At 43.4% G+C, this 21,965-nt stretch overlaps 1 long non-coding RNA gene across 2 annotated transcripts in view; it reads right to left on the bottom strand.

Moving 5' to 3' along the window:
• Window positions 1-16,706, bottom strand: part of LOC115894874 — a 31,330-nt gene extending 14,624 nt beyond the window's left edge. The window contains exons 1-4 of one of the 2 annotated variants that reach the window (XR_004055094.1): window positions 16,605-16,706; window positions 14,383-14,492; window positions 10,631-10,763; window positions 8,904-9,015 (exon numbers count right to left, since the gene is read on the bottom strand). This is a non-coding gene — a long non-coding RNA (uncharacterized LOC115894874). The remainder of the gene's footprint in view (window positions 1-8,903; window positions 9,016-10,630; window positions 10,764-14,382; window positions 14,493-16,604) is intronic. The other variant, XR_004055095.1, reaches the window with a different exon arrangement.
• Between the last annotated feature and the right edge of the window lie 5,259 nt (window positions 16,707-21,965).

Genomic DNA, 21,965 nt, shown 5'->3' with positions numbered 1-21,965 from the left:
TCCAGCTTCCTTGGAGCTCCAATCACTCTCAGCTTCTTGTTGCTCTGAGCACCACATACTCAGAGCTAAGCATCCTTTCTGAGCTCAATCTGCTCCGAGCTTCAGCTTGCTCAGAGCTCCAATCACTCAGAACTTCATCTTGCTCTGAGCACCATCTGCTCAGAGCTTCATCTTACTCTAAGGAACATCTTTTCTGAGTTCGTTTGCTCTGAGCTGCAGCTTGCACAGCGCTCCAATCACTCTGAGCTCCATCTTGCTCTGAGCACCATCTTCTCGGAGCGACATCTTACTCTCTAAGCAACAGGTTTTCTGAGCTCCATCAGCTCTGAGTTCCAGCTTCTTTGGAGCTCCAATCACTCTGAAGTCCATGTTGCTCTGAGCAACACCTTCTCAGAGCTAAGTAACATGCTTTCTGAGCTCCATCTGCTCCGAGCTCCAGCTTAGCTCCATCTTACTCTGAGCACCATCTGCTCAGAGCTTCATCTTACTCTAAGGAACATCTTTTCTGAGGTCGTTTGCTCTGAGCTCCAGCTTCTTTGGAGCTCCAATCACTCTGAACTCCATGTTGCTCTGAGCAACACCTTCTCAGAGCTAAGCAACATGCGTTCCAGGCTCCAACTGCTCCGAGCTCCAGCTTGCTCAGAGCTCTATCTTGCTCTGAGCACCATCTGCTCAGAGCTTCATCTTACTCTAAGGAACATCTTTTCTGAGCTCGTTTGCTCTGAGCTGCAGCTTGCTCAGAGCTCCAATCACTCTGAGCTCCATCTTGCTCTGAGCACCATCTGCTGAGAGCTTCATCTCACTCTAAGGAACATCTTTTCTGAGCTCGTTTCCTCTGAGCTCCAGCTTGCTCAGCGCTCAAATGACTCTGAGCTCCATCTTGCTCTGAGCACCATCTTCTCGGAGCGCCATCTTACTCTCTAAGCAACATGTTTTCTGATCTCCATCGGCTCTGAGTTCCAGCTTCCTTGGAGCTCCAATCTCTCTGAGCTCCACGTTGCTCTGAGTAGCACCTGCTCAGAGCTAAGCAACATGCTTTCTGAACTCCATCTGCTCCGAGCTCCAGCTTGCTCAGAGCTCCAATCACTCTGAGCTCCATCCTGCTCTGAGCACCATCTGCTCAGAGCTTCATCGTACTCCAAGGAACATCTTTCCTGACCTGGGTTGCTCTGAGCTCCAGCTTGCTCAGCGCTCCAATCACTGAGAGCTCCATCTTGCACTGAGCACCATCTCCTCGGAACTCCATTTTACTCTAAGCAACATCTTTTCCGAGCTCCACCTTGCTCGCAGCTCCAATCGCTGTGAGCTCCACCTTGCTCGGAGCAACACCTGCTTAGAGCTAAGCAACATGCTTTCTGAGCTCCATATGCTCCGATATCCAGCTTGCTTCGAGCTCCAATGACTCTGAGCTCCAACTTGCTCTGAGCACCATCTTCTCTGAACGCCATCTTACTCTCTAAGCAACATGTTTTCTGAGCTCCATCATCTCTGATTTCCAGCTTCCTTGCAGCTCCACTCACTCTGAGCTCTATGTTGTTCTGAGCACCACCTGCTCAGAGGTAAGGAACATGCTTTCTGAGCTCAATCTGCTCCGAGCTCCAGCTTGCTCAGAGCTCCAATCACTCTGAGCTCCATCTTGCTCTGAGCACCATCTGCTCAGAGCTTCATCGTACTCTAAGGAACATCTTTTCTGAGCTCGTTTGCTCTGCGCTCCCGCTTGCTCAGCCCTCCAATCACTCTGAGCTCCATCTTGCTCTGATCACCATCTGCTCAGAGCCTCATCGTACTCTAAGGAACATCTTTTCTGAGCTCGTTTGCTCTGAGCTCCAGCTTGCTCAGCACTCCAATCACTCTGAGCGCCATCTTGCTCTGAGCATCACCTGCTCAGAGCTAAGTAACATGCTTTCTGAGCTCCATCTGCTCCGAGCTCCAGCTTGCTCAGAGCTCCAATCACTCTGAGCTCCATCTTGCTCTGAGCACCTTCTGCTCAGAGCTTCATCTTACTCTAAGGAACATCTTTTCTTAGCTCGTTTGCTCTGAGCTCCAGCTTGCTCAGAGCTCCAATCACTGTGAGCTCCATCTTGCCTGGAGCACCATCTGCTCGGAACTCCATTTTACTCTAAGCAACATCTTTTCCGAGCTTCACCTTGCTCGCAGCTCCAATCACTGTGAGCTCCACCTTGCTCGGAGCACCAGCTGCCCAGAGCTAAGCAACATGCTTTCTGAGCTGCATATCCTCCACGCTCCAGCTTTCTCGGAGCTCCAAGGACTCTGAGCTGCAGCTTGCTCTGAACACCATCTGCTTGGAGCTTCATTTTACTCTATGTAACATATTTTCCAAGCTCCAGCTTGCTTGCAGCTCCAATCACTCAGAGCTCCAATGGCTTCAGAACAATGTTTGGATTGCCAATCACTCTGAGCTCAATCTTGCTCTGAGCATCATCTTCTCTTAGCTCCATCTTACACTGAAAAACACCTGCTGCAAGTTCCATCTTGCTCGGAGCTCCTTCTTGCTCCAAGCTGTATCTACTCCAATCTCCATCTTGCTCAGAGCTCCATCTGCTCCAAGCTTCATTTTGTTTGGAGCTCCACTCCAAGCACTATCTTGCTGTGAGCACCATCTGCATAGACATTCATCTTACTCGGAGCTCAATCTAGTCAGAGATCCATCCATCTACTCTGAGCTCCATCTTGTTGGGAATTCCACTCACTCCAAGCTCCATCTTGCTGGGAGCTCCAATCACTTCCAGCTCCAGCTTGCACTGAGCACCAACTGGTCAGAGCTCATCTTACTCTGAGCAGCATGTGCTCTGAGCTCCACCTTGCTCAGAGCTGTAATCACTGTGGTCTCCATTTTGCTCTGAGCTCCACCTAAAACCGAGCAACATCTCCTCCAAACCCCATCTTGCTTAGAGCTCCTTTTTCTATCTGCTCTGAGCTGCATCTTGCTCCAATCGCTCACAGCAATGTTCATTCAGAGTGCCAATCACTCTGAGTTCCCTCTTGCTCCGAGCACCATCTTACACCAGCAACACCTGCTCCATGTTCCATCTTGATTGGAGCTCCTTCTTGCTCAAAGGTCTATCTGATCTCAGCTCCATCTGGTTCACAGCCTCAATCACTCCAAGCTCCATCTTGCTCTGAGCACCATCTGCTTGAAGCTCCATCTGCTCCAAGCTCCATCTTGCTTAGCGCTCCCATCACTCTGAGCTCCATTTGCTCTAAGCTCCATTTTTCTCAGAGTTCCAATCACTTCAAAATCCATCTTGCTCTGAGCATCCTCTGCTCAGATATCCATTTGCTCAGAGCTCCATCTTCTAGCTCCATCTTGCTGAGATCTCCAATCACTTGCAGTTCCATTTTGCTCTGAGCACCATCTGCTCGAAGGTCTCGCTTACTGTGAGGGGCATGTTCTCTGAGTTTCATCTTGCTGTAAGCACCATCTGAAACCGAGCAACATTTCCTCCAAGCTCCATCTTGCTTAGAGAAACTTCTTGCTCACAATTTCATTTGCTCCAAGGTCCATCTTGCTCAGAGATCCATCTGCTCTGAGCTCCATCTTGCTGAGAGCTCCAATCACTTCCAGCTTCATTTTGCTCTGAGCACCATCTGCTCTGGCCAACCTGTTTTCTGAGGTACATCTTGCTCCTTGGAGCTGCATCTGCTCCAAGCCCCATTCTGCTCGAAGCTCCAATCACTCCGAGCTCGATCTTGCTCTGAGCACCATCTGCTCAGAGCTCTAATTCTTCAGAGCAATGTTTTTAAGTTCCAATCATTCTGAGCTCCACATTTCTCTAAGCTCCATCTTACACCTAGCAACATCTGCTCCACGTTCCATCTTGTTTGGAGCTCCTTTTTGTTCAGAGCTCTATCTTCTCTGAGCTCAATCTTCTCTGAGCTCTATCTTGCTTGGACCCCCCAATCATTCTGAGATCCATCTTGCTCTGAGCACCATCTGCTCTGAGCTCCATCTAAAACTGAGCAACACCAGCTCTAAGCCCCATCTGCTCAGAGTTCCATTTGCTCTGAGCTCCATCTTGCCCAGAGCTCCAATTACTCCAAGCTCCGTCTTGCTCTGAGCACTATCTGCTTGAACCTTCTTCTTTTTGGAGCTCCAGTCCTCTGAGCTCCATCTTGCTCTGAGTACCATCTGCTTGAGCTCCATCTTTTCTGAGCTCCATCTTGCTAAGAGCGCCAATCACTTCGAGCTCTATTTTGTTCTGAGCCCATCTACTCAGAGTTCCATCTTACTGTGAGCAACATTTTCTCTGAGCCCCATGCTGCTCAGAGCTCCATCTGCCCCAGGCTTTAGCTTAATTGGAATTCCAATCACTCTGATCTCCATCTTGCTCTGAGCACCATCTACTTGTAACTCATGTTACTCTGAGCAACATCTGCTCCAAGTTTCTCAAAGCTCTGTCTGCTCCAAGTTCCATCTTGCTCGGAGCTCTAATCACTCTGAGCTCCAACCTGCTGTAAGCACCATCTGCTCTGAGCTCTATCTAAAAGTGAGCAACATCTGCATCAAGCTCCATCTTGCTTAGAGCCATTTATTGCTCAGAATTCCATCTGCTCTGAGCACCATCTTGCTCTGAGCTCCATCCTACACAGAGGAACATCAGCTCCAAGCTCCATCTTGCTTGGAGCTCCTTTTGGTCTGAGCTCTATCTGCTCTGGGCTCCAATCACTCCATGCTCCATCATGCTCGGAGCTCCATCTGCTCCAAGCTCCACCTTGCTCAGGGCTCCAATCACTCTGAGCTCCATCTTTGATTGAGCTCCATCTTGCTCTGAGCACCATCTGCTCTGAGCTCCATTTTTCTCTGAGACCATATGCTTGGAGCTCCATCTTACACTGAGCAACATCTGCTCTGAGCTTCATATTGCTCAGAGTTCCATCTTGCCTGGAGCTCCATCTGCTGAGCTCCATCATGCTTGGAACTCATCTTGCTCAGAAGTCCATCTTGCTTTGAGCACCATCTCTTCCACATGTTTATTGTGGCACTATTACCAATAGGAAAGACATGAAACCAATACATATGCTTATCAATGATACACTGGAAAAAGAAAATATGCTACATATATTCCATAGAATACTATGCAGGCATAAAAAGGTATGAGATCAAGTCCTCTGCACGGACATGGATGAAGCTGGAAGCCATCGTCCTCAGCAAACTAACAGAGGAACAGAAAACCAAACATTTCATGTTCTCACCCATAAGTGGGAGCTGAACAATGAGAACACATTTTAATACTATTACGTCCTCTGAAGATGCTCTCTGTTCCCCTAACAAAGGATATTTGTACTTTGTAATTTTTTCTCTCTAAAGGATTGTGGCTTCTCCTGTCTGTGCCAGTTTGGGGTACAGGTTGACGACCTCACCTTGAAATGACCCACTCCATGTCCACACTTGGTTGGTCACTCCTGTGAACTGCTTGTTCACAGACTCTTAACACCTGTGAGTCATATGAGGGGAAGTGACCTCACATAGTATTGCACCAGGAAAATTACCAACTGAAAGAATTACTGAAACAACATGTGTGTCTGGTTATTTCAAAGAACAAACAGGAGTCAGGTGAAGGTAATAACATCTTAAGGTGATGTCAGTAACATCTTACATGACCAAGAATAATCCTGTGGGCCCCAAGAACATATTACAATATGGACTATGCCAGCAGAAATCTCACCCACCAGACAACAGCCAATGACGCTCTGGCTCAAATGTTAAATGTCCTCTCTTGGTGTGTGAAAGCACGTGACCAGCAGGAAGGAAAAACATCAGGGAGACAAAGGCTTTGCTGCATATCTGTGGGCTTCAGTCTCCAGTGAGACACTCAGAGCCTACATCTCCTCTATTACCACTGCTGCTTTTATTGTACAGCACATTTCCATATATGTTTCATTCTATTTTTCGAATTCTGTATTTCATTGTTCTCTCAGTCATGAATCATCACACTTTCAATTTCCAAGTATCTACAATACATGAAAAGTTATTTTTTATATTCAGACTTTCATGGATATTTTTGTTTATTTTTCCTTGCAATACATTTTCTTATCTCCAGAGCATAATCAGATAGTGGCTATATTGAAGTAAAGCTCAATTCATCAGTTGATTAAAGAATCACTGATCTCTTCATACTGTTAAAAATACTTTTCTAAAATTGTGGTTTCATTATTTTTTATGTATACAAATCCATTTCATATTTTATACATTTTTACAGCAATTCTGATTTGGTTAAATTTTTTAAATATACTATGCCGTAGAATCCTGACAGTGTCTTTTTACATCTATGATCATGAACACATGGCATTCTCATCAACTCTATGAATGTGGCTAATAATATCAGTGGATTTCCTAATGCTGAATCTCACTTGCACTCCTGCCATAAAGGATGTCTGGTCACGCCATAATATACTAATATGCTGATACAATGGCTTCTAACATTTATAACTTTTACTTTTATATCCTTATGTCCTATTTGTAGTAGTCTGTGTCTCAATCCAGTTAATGATTTTATATCCCCTCACATACCCTTCCAAAATTTTTGGGGTATAACTCTTATACCTGCTTTATAACTCTTACACAGTTTAAGTGACACTTGTTTACTGAACTTTTTTTGGTGGGGGGATGGAGCCTCACTCTGTTCCCCAGGTTGGAGTGCAATGGCATGATCTCAGCTCACTGCAACCTCTGCATCCCAAGTTGAAGCTATTCTCCTGCCTCACTCTTCCAAGTAGCTGGGATTACAGGTGCATGCCACCACACCTGGCCAATTTTTGTATTTTTAGTAGATACAGGGTTTCACCATGTTGACCAGGCTGATCTCGAACTCCTGACCTCAAGTGATCTGCCCGCCTTGGCCTCCCGAAGTGCTGGGACTACAGGCACGAGCCACTGTGCCCAGCCTACTGAATTCATGTATACTGGAACTTATTTGTGTATAAGAGCTCTCTTTTGATAGATATCTCTGTTATTTCTATTATTTCATTCACATTTACCCCTGTTGAGATAGAGATTTTAAACTGATGAACCACCCAACTGGTACTGGGTTCATAATATTGTTAATCACAGTAAAAGTAGGTATTCTTTCAGAAAATCAAGGTGGAAAGCTAAAAAAAAAAAAAAAAAAAAAAAAAGAAAGAAAGAAAAAGAAAAAAGAAAAATACACCTACAAGAAAACAAAACAAAACAAAACTTATACACTGACCCTCTCCATCCATTAGTGGCATAAACACAGAAAGACAACCAAATGGACCAAATGAGGGAGCAAGATAATCAGACCAAATTACATAAACACATTTTTCAGAAACACACTAAAGGCACCCAGGTTGAGAAACCTGGATGTTCAAGTACAAAGGACTGAAGTAAGACCCTTATGTTACACAAGACACAAATATCAGCACAAAATAAACTGAACACCTAAGTCTAATCCTGAAACTAAAAAAGCTCCCAAGGGAAAAAAAAAAAAAAAACATAGAGTGAGTGTCTATTTTGGGGAAACTTGAATCTGTGCATGCCAGTTGCAAAAAGAAAAAATTAGGGAGAATATACTCATAAACAATGCAATGGTTTTACCATCTCTATTTTTTTTAAATTTCCCAATGGGACACAGAAATAACTGCTAACAAAAGCAAATATAAATATGTTAGACAAAGCACAACTTTAAAACTTTGAAACAAGGAGAAAACAATGAACCCAAAGAAAAGGCATCTTACAGATTAGGATAAACTTACGGAAAGTCAAGTACCTGAGAGGAACTGTTATCTAACATATATAAGAAACTAAAGATACTAAGTGGGTAAAAAGATAAAACAACTAAAACCTATATTTATCCAAACAATCTGCTACTGGCATAGAAATAGAAAGGAAACCCAATGGACAGAGTGAGGGAGTCCTGTATGCCATCCAAATGTATATACAGTGAACATATTTTTGAAAAGGACAAAAAAAGGCACAATGGGAAAAGGAAAGTCTGTTCAATAAACGATTTTGAGCAAACTGGGTAGTCACATGAAATACAGTGAAATGGGACAAAAATCAATGTAAATTACATTGAAGACCTAAACTCATTCTTGAAACCACTTACTTCCCTTAGGAAACATAGGGTAAATGTGTATTTTAGAAGACTAATCAATGCACACAAGTTGCAAAATGTAAAATATAAAAATAGAAAGAAAAGAAAAATTAGAAGAAAAAAACCCATAGACAATGCAATAGCTTGGCAATCTTTTTCACTGTTTTTAATTACACACAAAAGTCACCACTAATATATATATGTGGGACTACAAAAAACATTGGATCTTATGGAGGGAAAAGAAAACGATAAACCAGAATAGAAGGCACCTCACAGACTGGAAGAAAACTATGGAAAATTCTGTCTTTGAAAGGAGTTGCTATAAAATATGTGCAGGAAGCTAACACCACCATGTGGGGGAAAAGTAAATACAGAAACAAAAACAAATGTCGAAGATAAGTCTGGGCAAAGGACCTGAAAAGACATGTCTGAAAAGTAGATGTGAAACTGACTCACAGGTAAAAGAAAAGTTTCTCAAAAGCTCTAATCCTCACGAGAATGTCAAGGAAAACCACACTGAGATACCACTCCCATCCACATAGAATGAATGTTACCTAAAACAAAAATAAAAGTTTGAAAAGGAAACAACTGGTATACACTTGCAGAAGGGGAAACTCTTCTCATACACTATTGGTGTGAATGTCAACTTGTACACACACTAGGAAAAACAGCTGGAAGTTCCTCAAACAAAGCAAAAACACCATTTCATCTAGCCATCCCACCATGGGCTGTGCATGCACAGCCAATGAAACTCCTATGTGGAAGAGATACCTGCCTTGCCCTGTGTACTGTAGTACTCACAATAGCCAGGATAGGAAATACCCCTACCTGTTCATCCATTGATGAAGGGATGAGGAAACTGCAGTATACATCCAGAACAGAATATTCTTCAACCATAGAAACGAGTGAAATCTAGTCATTTGCAGCCATGTGGAAAAACCTGGGGGACATTATGTTAAATAAAATGAGTCAGACAGTGAAAGGCATATACTGCATAATCTCATGCATGTGGAATCTAAAACACTTGACCGCATAGAAGTACAAAGTTCAACAGTGGTTACCAGAGGCTGGGGAGAAAAGGGGGCCTAGGCAGGAATTGGTAATGGGTACAAAGTTACACTTAGAAAACTGAGATCAACCGTGCCCTTCTCTTCTATAGCCGAGTGACTAGGGTTAATATTGTAGCAAATTTTCCAAATAGCTGGAAAGGATTCTGAATATCCTCTCCACAGACAAATAATACCTAGAGGACTTCATAGATGCTAAATATTATGATTTGATCAATATGCTAGGTGTACCTATATCAAAATGGCCCCTGCATCCTCTAGTTATATACATATTCTCTACTGCAATTTCTTTTAAAAAAAGTCAATGATGCTAAAATTCACATGGAACCATGAAACACCCTGAATTTCTAAAGCAATCCTGAAAATACAAAGTACATGGGATGAATCACTGCCATCTATTTGAAATTATATTAAAAACCTAGTTATCTAAACAATAGATGACTGGCATTAACCAAGAAACCCAAACCAACAGATAGAATGAGGGAGCCCAAATCACAAACCCAAATTCCTGGGTAGAGTACACATTTTGTAAAAGAACACCAAAAGACAGAACGAAGAAGGGAGAATCTGTGTAATTAATTGCTTTGAAAATTGGATATCCTTATGTAAAATAAAATAGGACCCCTATTGTGTAACAGGCACAACAATCAACTCAAAATGAATTAGAGACTCATACACAAAACTTGAAAGCATTAAGTTCCTCCAGTGGAAAGACAAACAATGTGGGTATATTTAGGTCAACGTGGATCTGTGTTCACAGTGTGCCAAAACCAAACAAAAAATACAGAGGGAAACTCATGGGAGATGGATTAGTTTGGTCATAATTTTGATTTTCTTCATCAGTCACCTACATCACAGGAAACCAAGAAAACAGACACATGTGGGACTGCATCACACTCTAGAGTTTGTGCCCAAGCATATTTTTAAAAATCCATGAAGAAAATAAAAAATCATCCTGAAGTTTACAAGAAAGATTTCAGCAAACATACATCTGATAAAAGGTTGCCTTCAAAATGCCTAAGCAACTAACACCACTTACTAGCAAAAACACAAAACAGAAACTAATAACCGAACAAAATGGGGCAAAAGAAAATGAATAGACATTTCTGCAAAGAAGACATTGAAAACAAATTTTAAAAACTTGGATAACATCATAAATCATAAGATGTAAATCAAAACAACACACATATCATCCATTATAATTCAAATGGATGTTATCAAAGCGATAAAATATATTAAGAGAGACACAAATGCTGGTGTAAATTTCCAGAGAGGAACTAGTTTGGTAAGAATGTTAATTAGCATACATACTACAGAAATCAGTGTGAGGTTCCTTCAAAAATTAAACCTACAACTACCACTTCATCTAACAATTCTACTACTAAGTATACTTTCAGTGAAAAAGAAATCAGTCCATGTAAGAGATATCTGCCATAGTATGTGGACTGCATCACTATTCGCAATTGCCAAGATAAAGAATAAACTTACCTGCCCATCCACAGGTGAAGGGATAAAGTAACTGTGGTGAATGTACACGAATAGTCTTCAGCCAGAAAAGCAGAATGAAATTTCATCATTTGGAGCAATACTCTTGAACCTGGAGGACATCATGGCAAATGACCTAAACCAGGCAGAGAAAGAAAAACATTGCCACAGCTCACTCATGTAAAATCCAAAATAAAAGGTTTTATTGCATAGATCTAGAGGGCACAATAGTGGTTACCAGAGGTTGGAGGGAAGAGGGGGCATGGGAAGGGATCAGAAATAGGTAAAAAGTTACACTTAGATGAGAGGAATAAATTGTTCCTCTCTGGTCCACAGCACAGTGACTAGAGATTAACACAACATCACACCTTTTTCACAAAGTCTGAAAAAGAAGATTCCAAATGTTTTCACCGCAAAGAAATTAACAACTGTTTGTGATAATAGAAACTCTTGTAAATGCAAGATTCCAAATGTTTCGCCACAAATAAATTAACAACTGTTTGTGATAATACTCTAAATATCCTGATTTTATCATTCCTCTGTGTCTGCATTAACCAAAATGCCCCAATCTAACTCCCCACATTGTACACCTTTACTATATGGCCAACCTTTTAAAAAAAATGTAAACACACAATGCTAAAATTCATGTGGACCACAAAACAGCCTGAATTTCCAAAGCAATTCTGAGAAATCCAAACTACAATGGTTGGGTCACACTTCCCAATTTTAAATTTCATTGAAAAGCTAGAGACCCCATTCCACACAGAGCAGTGGAACAGATTAGAGGGTCCAGATGTAAACCTACACACCTAACACCATCTCATCTTCAACAAAATCCACACAAATAAGCTTTGGGAATGGACTTCCTCCTCTCCATAGATGGTGCTGGGATAAATGGCTAGCCAGTTGCTGAAGAAAAACAGTGGGGCCCTGTGTCTCACTGTGTACAGAAATTAATTCAAGTAAATGAAATATGTAAATGCCAGACCTCAAACTATGAAAAGCCTGCAAGGGAACTTAGGAAGTACCCTTCTTGACAGAGGATTTGGCAGAACATGAATATGCCTAAGTCCCCAAAAGCAAGTGCAACTAAAACAATTATTGACAACTGGGGCCTAATATACAACAGTGGCTGCACAGCAGAAGAGATTAACAACAGAGTAAATAGCTTACATAATGGGAGAAAATGTTCCCACGTATGCATCTGATGAAGTCTAATATCCAGGATCTACCTCAAACACGTTAAGCAAATAAATCAGCAAAACAAAAACTCAATGAAGAAAGTGCAAGAGGCATGAAAACACACATCTCAAAAGAAGGTTTACAGCAACCAACAGACAGGATAACATTTTTCTAACTTAGCAATCATCAGAGAAATACAAGCAAAAGGCCCATGAGATAGTATTTCACACCAGTCAGAATGGCAGTTATGACACAGTCCACAAGAATGACTGCCAGTGAGGCAGAGGAGGAGAGGAATGCTGGTTTGCTGTTGGTGGAAATGCAAACTACTTTGGACACCATGGAAAGCAATGTGAGGATTTCTCAAATAACTTTCTTGACATCACTGATACAAAAATGCCCAAGAAAACCACACTAAGATTCTGACTCATTCCACTCAGAATGACCACTACCAAAAACAAACAAAACACAAATTTTTGAAGGTGACAGCCAGTGTAGACTCACAGAAGGGTAACCTCTTAAACACAATTGGTGGGGGTGTAAATTAGTATACACACTATAAGAAACAGCTAGAGGTTCCTGAAAAAATTCACAGCACAACTACCATGTCAGCAAGCAGCCCCCACCACTGGTTCCACATTTGAAGCAGTTGAAATTCCTAGGTTGAAGAGAGCTACCTGCCTTCCCATGGGTACCAAAGCACTCGTAACTGTGACCAAGGTACAAAACGAACCTATCTTTCCATATGCGGCTGCTGGAATGAAGAAACTGCCATATAGATATACCACAGAATATGGTTCAGCCATAAAGCTTTGGGAAATCCTGCCATTAGTAGCCACATGAAGAAATCTGGAGAACATCAGATCCAACGAATGAGCCTGGTAGAGAAAGTTCCATGCCACATGATCTCAGGCATGTATACCGAAAAAAGCTTTATCTCCTAGAAGTAGAAAGTTCAATAGGGGTGACCAGAGGCTACTAGGGAGGTGGAGGGGGTCTGGGAAGGAATCAGTAATGGGTACAAAGTTACTCTCGGATGAGAGTAATCAATTCTGGTCTTCTATTCCATAGCAAGATGACTAGCCTTAACACAAATGTATCATATATTTCAAAGTAGCTAGAAGAAAAGATTCTGAATGTTGTCATCACGCAAAAAATAATAACTATCTGAGGTGAAGAGATGCTAAATAACCTGATTTTATCATTACTCAACATATATATGTATCAAAATCTTCCTGGTACCCTCTAATTATATACATTTAGCATATGGCAGATAGTAAGGGGAACATCACACACCAGGGCCTATTGTGGGGAGGGGGGGAGGGATAGCATTAGGAGATATACCTAATGTAAATGACGAGTTAATGGGTGCAGCACACCAACATGGCACATGTATACATATGTAATAAACCTGCACGTTGTGCACATGTACCCTAGAACTTAAAGTATAATAATAAGACAAAAAGAAATATTTAAAAAATGCCAAAATTTATCTGGAAATGTGAAACACCAAGAATTTCCAAAGCTATCCCTGAGAAATACAAACCATATGGGATGTATCACATTCCCTGAGTTCTAATTAAGTGAAAATCCCTAGTTAACCAACTCATATGTAACTGGCATACATGGAGAAACAGACCAGTGAGCAAAATGAGGGCGCTCAATAATAAACACAAATTCATAAAGACTGAACACATTTTTCAAAACACCACCAAAATGACACAATGGGGAAGAGTTCCAAAACTATATATTCGTTTTCAAAATAATAATACTGGACTCTTATGGTACTAAATACACAACAATCAACTCAAAAGAATTAAAGATTATACACAAAACTTGCAACCATAAAGTTCCTATGAAGACAATCTCAGGTGTGCGTATATTTAGGGCAACCTGGATGTATGCTCATGGTTTGCAAAAAGTAACAAAAATACAAGGGAAAAAATCATTGACAGTGGACAGTTTTGGTAGGGATTATGTTTTTTCTTGATTAGTAACCAACAGCATAGCTAATCAAGAAACTGTACACATGTGGGACCACATCAAACTGAAGAGTTTTTGCCCAACAAAGGAAACAATGGACACAATGAAAAAGCATACTGAAAAATATAAGAGAAGTAGTTTGGGCAAACACACCTTGGATAAGGGGTTATTTTTGAAAACGTACAAGTCAGTAATACTACCAGCTGGCACAAAAACAAACAAACATAAAAAAAAACCAGACCAAAATTGGGGAAATAACCTGAGAAGATATTTGTGCAAAGAAGACAGGAAACTGACCCAACATTTACAAAAATGTGGCTAACATTACTACTCATGATCAAAATGTTGATCAAAATCACACTCAGATCTTATCTCACTCCAACTAGAAGGAACATTACAAAAATATTAAAATATTTAAAAAGACAATTCCTGGTATCAATTTCCAGAAAGGGGAACTGTTTGTGGAAATGTAAATTAGTACTAACACTATTTTAAAAAAAAGTTGGGGGCCCTGAAAAGAATAGAAAAAAAAAAAAAAAGAAATTCCATACCATCTAGCATTCCTACTACTGGGTATATGTTCAACCTACCTGTTCATCCACAGATAAAGAGATCAAGAAACTCTTGTATACATACATGAGGGAATATTCTTGGCCATCAAAATAATGAAACAGTGTCATTTAGAGCACTCCAGAGGAACCTGGAAAACATTATGTTAAATGTAATGAGCTAGGTCTAGAAAGACAAACACTGCATGATACCACTCGTGAAACCTGAAGATGTTTATCTTAAAGAAGTAGAAAGCACAATATTGGTTACCAGAGTCTGGGAGATAGAGGGGGAATGGGAAAGGATTGGTTATGGAAACAAAGTTATCTTTACATTAAAGGAATACATCTGCATTCTCCTCCTCAGCCTGGTGACTGGAGTTAATAATACTATATTTTTCCAAAAAAGCAAGAAGGGAGAATTTTGAGTGTTCTCTCCACAAAAAAAAAAAAAAAAAAAAAAAATACCTGTATGAGGGAACAGAGATCCTAAGTACCCTGATTTGATCATTATCCAACCTATCTGTATGAAACTGTACCCTTAACTACGGACCTTTATGTTGTGAAAAAAAGTTAACAGAAATAAATATATATTGCTAAAAATCACAGGGAACCACAAAAGTAATGAATATCTAAAGGAATTCTGAGAAACACAATCAAAGTGAGGACCCACAATCGTCGATATCAAATTAAACTGCTGCCAAGTTGTAGTTATGCAGCAGATATATGTTACTTGCATAAAATCAAATACCTAGAACTGTGGACAAAAACAGGGAGGAGAAAAACACGATCAACACAAATATGGACATAGTCAACTGACTTTGATAAAGAACACCACAATGTGGAAGGCAGAGTCTGCTCAATGAATACCTTTCAGAAAAATGATATCCAGATGCAGAAGTAAGAAATAGGACCCTTATTTTACACGATGTATGAAAATCAATCCCCCCTCAAATTGAAAGCCAAAACAAAAGACCATAAGCCACAAAATGTTTTTAACTACAACACAGGTTGAGCGTATATTTTGGGTCACTTGCTCACCTTTGCAAAAAGGAAAAGAAACAAACACCCTGGAAGAAAAACCTCATTGACAATGAAATGCTTTGTCATTGATATATAATTTCTTATATGGGTGACCAAAATTACATGCATGGAACGCAAAAAATAAACATCGGACTACATCAACCTGAAAAGTTTCTGCAGAGCAAAGCAAACTACTTTCTACATAGAAAAGCATCCTATACATTAGGATGCTTTCCTATACATTAGGCAAACATTTCAGGCAATCATGTAATTCACGAGGAGTTGTCGTCTAATGTGTACACAAAAAAACACTACAAGATAGCAAAACAATCCAATTTAATATTTCTCAAAGAACCTAAACAGACAATTCTGCAAAGACATAAAACCAAACAACAGATAAGAGATAAGGTCCTCAAAAAAAAAAAAAAAAAAAAAAAAAAGAGAGATAAGGTCCTCAAAATTAACTATTCATTAGAATACTGTAATTCGAAACCACACGCAGACAATCTCACACTTAATGCCTACTCCTAGAAAACTTATAAAAAATACGAGGGGCTGAGTACAGTGGCTCAGGCCTGTAATCCCAGCACTTTTGGAGGCCGAGGCTGACGGATCACCTGAGGTCAGGAGTTTGAGACCAGCCTGACCAATATCGTGAAACCGCGTCTTTACTAAAAATACAAAAATTAGTCAGGTGTGGTGGCACGCGCCTGTAGTCCCAACTACCCGGGAAGCTGAGACAGGAAAATTGCTTGAAACCGGGAGGCGGAGGTTGCAGTGAGCTGAGATGGTGCCACTGCACTCAGCCTGGGAGACACAGTAAGACTCCATCTCAAAAACAAAACCAAAAATAGGAATGAGGGCGTGGTTTTGGAGATAGGGGAACTCATACACTGTAGGTGGAAATCAAAATTAGGATACACATCATGGAAAACAGCTAAATAGCTGAAGACTCCTCAAAGAATTGAAACTATAGATGTTCCCTGCCCTAGCGAGGTCTTTCTAAAGGTCCTGAGGCATCAATAACAACCATAGGCCCCAGTACAGAGGCCCGTGGGGCTCGGAAGGACCCAGGTCCCGCGGTCCACCGCTGCCGCGGCCAGAACCCCACAACATCCCCCAAGTAGACGACTGGGGCCCAGATGCCCAGGAAGAAGTCAGGGCCTAAAAGGAGGGAGTGGCAGGGAAGGAGCAGGGAGGCCTGGAGGGTTCCCGGTGGGGACCATGCCCCCGCCACTTACCGCTGAGACCTGCCTCCTCCTCCATCATCACATGGAAGCCACCACGGCTTCTCCCAAGCTCACTCGGACCACGCCGCTGCTAGCGCCTCGCAGGAAGCTCAGTCTAGGCTTCCGTAGGCGCACGCACGCTGGCAGTGTCCCTCCAGCCAGGCTGAAGCACCACCCCCTCTTAAAGGGGCCGCAGCTGGGACTGGCCAGAAGCGGCTTCGGCTTGCGGAACAGGCTGATCCTCTGCCCAGCCCCAGGGGTGGACGAAAGGACCCCAGTCTCTCATCCTCCCCGGTTCTAGGGCCCTAGAGGTCACAGGAGTGCTCCCTGTGACCCCGGCCCCGACATAGGCTCCCATTGCTTGAGGAGTGCGCGGGATTTGCCCCTGCTCTCTTCTGGACCTCAGCTTCACCATCAGCAAAGGAAGCGGCCTGGCCAGAGCTCTGAGTTCCCTCAAGCTCCGAGCCTCAGGATCCAGGGTGGGCTCCCCTGCCCCTCTGCAGAGGGGGCCCAGAGAACCACAGAAAGCTGAGAACTGGAGGGACAGTACAGAGGGCAGCAGGGCCTCCCTGCCTCACTGTTTGCGTTCATCCTGTGGGAGCCTGGGGTCTCACTAGGGCCTAGACACCCCACCGGTGGCCTCACCAGGGCTGCCTGGGTCACCGGACTCCACGGGAGGCAGACAGGAGCCCTGGGGTTTAGCGCTGCCCCCACCTCAACTCCATTCTGCGTCAGTGCCCGTGAGGGGCCCTGCCCTGCAGAGTGGACCCAGGCCGCCCCTTTCCGGGGAATGGGACCTGCATCTGTCTCCATGACACCCACGAGAGGGGCCGTGCCGACCTCTCCAGGGGATCTGGGGGTGAGGCGGGGGAATCCTGGCCACATCTTGAAGCTTGCTGAGCCGCCCACCCCAGAGAGCTCGCAGAGAGCCCACACATTTTCAAATTTTCATTTCCATTTTCTCCCCTCCCACCCCCCAAAATGAAAGATGTGTGTCACTTCGTCGCCTGTACATCATCCATTCCCCAGGGCCACGGTGTGGATCCAGCCCGCTAGCTGCCTCGAGGGGCCTGGGCGCCTGGCGGTCAGCATGCAGCCCGGGGCCTGCCCAGGTGAGGTCTGTGGACACCACAGCGCCGAGGTCCCTCCTGGCTGGGGCACACGGGACACTGTGGGTGCTGGCTGTGAGCTCCTGGAAGGTGGAGCTGGAGGGTGCCCCAGGCCCTGGCTGCAGAGCTCTTGATGTCATCCCCAGCGCCCTCCATCCACTGCCTCTGGGCAATGCTCCAGGGCCCCAGCTGGGGCAAGAAGTCTATCGCTTCGTCCTTTATTCGTTGGAAAAATTCAAAAACACATCATGATCCTGGAACAATCACTGTTTACAGGTGGTGGCTCGTGCCTGTAATCCCAGCACTTTGGGAGGCCGAGGCGGGCGGATCAGAAGGTCAGGAGATTGAGACCATCTAGCTAACACGGTGAAACCCCGTCTCTACTAAAAATACAAAAATTAACCGGGCGTGGTGGTGGGCGCCTGTAATTCCAGCTACTCCGGAGACTGAGGCAGGAGAATGGCATGAGCTCGGGGGGCGGAGCTTGCAGTGAGCCCAGATAGCACCACCGCACTCCAGCCTTGGGCGACAGAGCGAGACTCCGTCTCAAAAAAAAAAAAATAAAATAAAATAGGATCGTAAATGGCACACTGAAATAAGTTTTTATAAAAATGGTAGTCAATGGAAAACAGGTTCAGAAGACAGGAGAGATAGGGAAAACAAGTAAGTTATCTGACTGAAACAGAATTAGAAATTAACAACAGAAAGAAATATTGAACATCTGAAAATATGTGAAATTTCGACAACCCACCTCTAAATCATTGGATCAAAAAGAAAATCACAAGATAAATTGGAAAATATTTTGAGCTGCACTCTAGTCTGGGTAACAGGCTGAGACCCTGTTTCAAAGAGAACAAAGCAAAATAAACTTCTAAAAGCTATAAAATTAAATGCCAACTTTCTGCTATCCCCAAACTCTTGATGGCTCTCCATGCTCTCAGAGTCAAGCCCATTCTTCTCACTTTGGGCTCCAGGATCTAGGTAACCTGACCAGTGCAGACCCTATCACCATCTCCTCCTCTGCATGCAGCCTGGGGCCTGCATCTTGAGGGCTGTCTAGTCTAGCCGAGACAATGCTGGATGTATCTCCTGCCAGCCTCATAGGGTCAGAACTAGAGGGGAAGGAGGGGGACTGTGGGATTCCAGAGGAATTGCAGGGAGGGCTTCCTAGAGGAATGGGGTTTTTTTGAACTTAGTTTTTGTTTTTGTTTTTGTTTTCTCTGTAGTTCAGTGTGACTTGCGGTGGCACGATCACTGCTCACTGCAGCCTTGACCTTCCATGCTCAATTGATCCTCCTGCTTCAGGCTGGGACTACAGGCACATGCCACCACACACAGCTAATTTTTTGTAGAAATGGGGCTACACCATGTTATTCAGGCTGGTCTCGAACTCCTGAGTTCAAGTAATCCTCCTGTCTTGGCCTCCCACAGTGTTGGAATTACAGGCATAAACCACCTCATCTGACCTGAGCTGAGTTCTGAAGTGTGAATAGGAGTCAGCTAGGTGAAGAAGGGAAAAAAGGCCTTCTAGACAGAAATATTTATCAAAGATAGAGAGAAGTAGACAGGAGTAAATTAGGGCAGGGTCTTTGAATGCCAGGCTGGGAGCAGGAATTTTCTCTTTTTTTTTTTTTTTTTGAGACGGAGTCTGGCTCTGTCACCCAGGCTGGAGTGCTGTGGCCGGATCTCAGCTCACTTCAAGCTCCGCCTCCCGGCGTCATGCCATTCTCCTGTCTCAGCCTCCCGAGTAGCTGGGACTACAGGCGCCGCCACGTCGCCCGGCTAGTTTTTTGTAGTTTTTAGTAGAGATGGGGTTTCACCGTGTTAGCCAGGATGGTCTCGATCTCCTGACCTCGTGATCCGCCCGTCTCGGCCTCCCAAAGTGCTGGGATTACAGGCTTGAGCCACCGCGCCCGGCCAGCAGGAATTTTCTCACAAGGCCAGTGTTGAACCATGGAGAATGTGTGAGCAAGGGAGGCCATGATTAGAGCTTGATCACTCAGGGGCAAGAGTGTGGGACAGTTTGGTTCTTGGGTGATGGGATCAGGAGAGTTTCAGTGTCATGGGGGGTCAGTAGAGTCAATACCCACATGAGCTCATCTCTACCTGACACCTCATGCCAGAGTTGGTGGAGGAACTCCTGATGTTCTGGAGAGTCCAATAAGCCCTGGGACCCAGTGTTTTACAGTGTGAGGTACAGACCAGTACAGAAAGGGTATCGCCCCAGGCTCTGTTCAGATGGACACAGCTCTGACCTCATCTCCAATCTCCTCTCCACCCCGGCCCTGATAGTCCCGCTTTCCATGGCAGCCATGAGCTGTGTGTTAAAACGATAAATCAGCCCCGTCCCTTCTCTCCTCAAAACCCTGTCATAGCTCCTCTTTGATCTTAGACTAAAACCCAGAGCTTTCCGCAGCTCAGAAGGCCCACAGTGGCCCAGTCTCTCTGGGGAGCCTCTGGCCCTCCCCACCCACTCCAAACTCACTGCTGTTTCTCTCCCTCCTCGGGATCCTTGAACCTGCTGATCCTTCTGCATGAAATTCAATGGTTAGGGATGTATCCTGTAAAACTTCCTTTTCAGTATGCATGGTGTTCATTTCTTTTTTATTCTTAATTTATCTGGCTATGACTTCAGTGCTTCGTTGAATAGAAATCATGAAAGCAGGCACCCTTGCCTTGATCTTGATCTCATAGAAAAGACTTTTATTTTTTACCACTGTGTATGATGCTAGCTGTGGGTTTTAAAATAAATAGCCTTTCTTACACTGAAGTAGTTTTTGTCTTTGTCTAGTGTTTTGGGTAATTTTTAACGTGAAAATGTGTTGAATTTTATCAAATGCTCTTTTACTATCAATTGAGATAATCATATATAGTTGTTCCTCATTCTGTTAATGTGGTATATGTCATTGATGAGCCACCTTTGTGTTTTTATGATAAACTTAACTTGACCATGGTGCATAAAACTATTGGCATGCTCGATGGGTGTTATAGCATACTGTTAAGAATTTATGAACCAATATTCATAAGGGACATTGGTCTGTGGTTTTCTTTACTCATAAAACCATTACTAGGGTTTGGTAACAGGGTAATGCTGGCCTCAAAAAATGAGTTAGGAACCATTTGATTCTATTCAACTTTTTGGAAACATTCAGGAAGATTATGGTTAATTCTTTAAATGTTCAGTTGAATTTATTAGTAAAGTCTTCTGGTCCTGTTCTTAATTTAATGTAGTTTAGTTCATTCATCTTTTCTGTTTTGTTTAAGACATCCTTTTAAGTGTGTCTCTAGATACATCTTTAGACTGTCCAAGTTCATTAATCCATTCCCACATACCTGATAAACCGCACAAACTGGAACTTTAATCAGTGGTTTGAATTACTCATTTCAACATTATCTTATTTCTAGATGTTTTATTTGGCTCTTCATAAAGTTCAAGCTGCCAGTTACGACAGTTTCATTTTCTTTCATTATGTGTTCAGTCTTTCATTTCTTTAAGAAGTCTCCTTTGACAGAAGACTGAGGTCTGAGGTTCCTGGGTGAATCCTTCTGTCAGCTGCCTTCTCTGAGCTTGACTCCTTAGTTCCAGTTTCCCCATGTGCTCAGTGACATTGGAGCTGATCCAGTGTTCTCCGATCTATGCCTGGGGACAATGTGATCGGGGACATGCGTCCTCTCAGGACAGACTGGCTGGGAGCTCTGCCAGGTGCCTAAGGACTCGGCCCATCCACAGCCCCTTTCAGCTACACTTCTGGCTTCAGGTTTCTGGCCCCATGGGTTGAATTCTGACAGCAAAGCTTGGTTGATGTTCTCTTGCAAGGCCCGGAACAAAGTGAAGGCTGGGGAAGGCATTTCCCTCATGTCTCCTACTAGCAGACAGGGCTTCCCATTTGCCCACATTCTGGTACCCACGTAGGGAGAAGGGCATCCAAACCTTGGCAATCACTGGACCTTTCCCTCAGGCCCCTGTGTGGGCGGTGGGATTCACGCTGCAGGGGTCAGCCGGCACTGCCCTGGAGAATGGCCATTCCCATCCCCACTAATTCGGAGGCCCATTCCATGCCATCTGGAGGAATTTCTATTTCCCTACCTGCTCAGAAAGACATTAAAAAAGGACTAAATCATTTTAATCCAACAAATCAGTCATAAGAGGAAAAGTATTATCTAACTTCACATAGAGGAGGTCCCTAGAGGGTCTAATTCACAGAGGCAGAGGGTAGAACCATGGACACTGAGGTTGAGGACAGGTTGCAGAGTTCATGTTGGA

This window comes from Rhinopithecus roxellana, chromosome 19 (genome assembly GCF_007565055.1).
Source record: "Rhinopithecus roxellana isolate Shanxi Qingling chromosome 19, ASM756505v1, whole genome shotgun sequence".
Lineage (NCBI taxonomy): Eukaryota > Metazoa > Chordata > Mammalia > Primates > Cercopithecidae > Rhinopithecus > Rhinopithecus roxellana.
The sequence above is the reverse complement of the archived record's forward strand: the minus strand, read 5'-3'. Positions and strand labels throughout refer to the sequence as shown.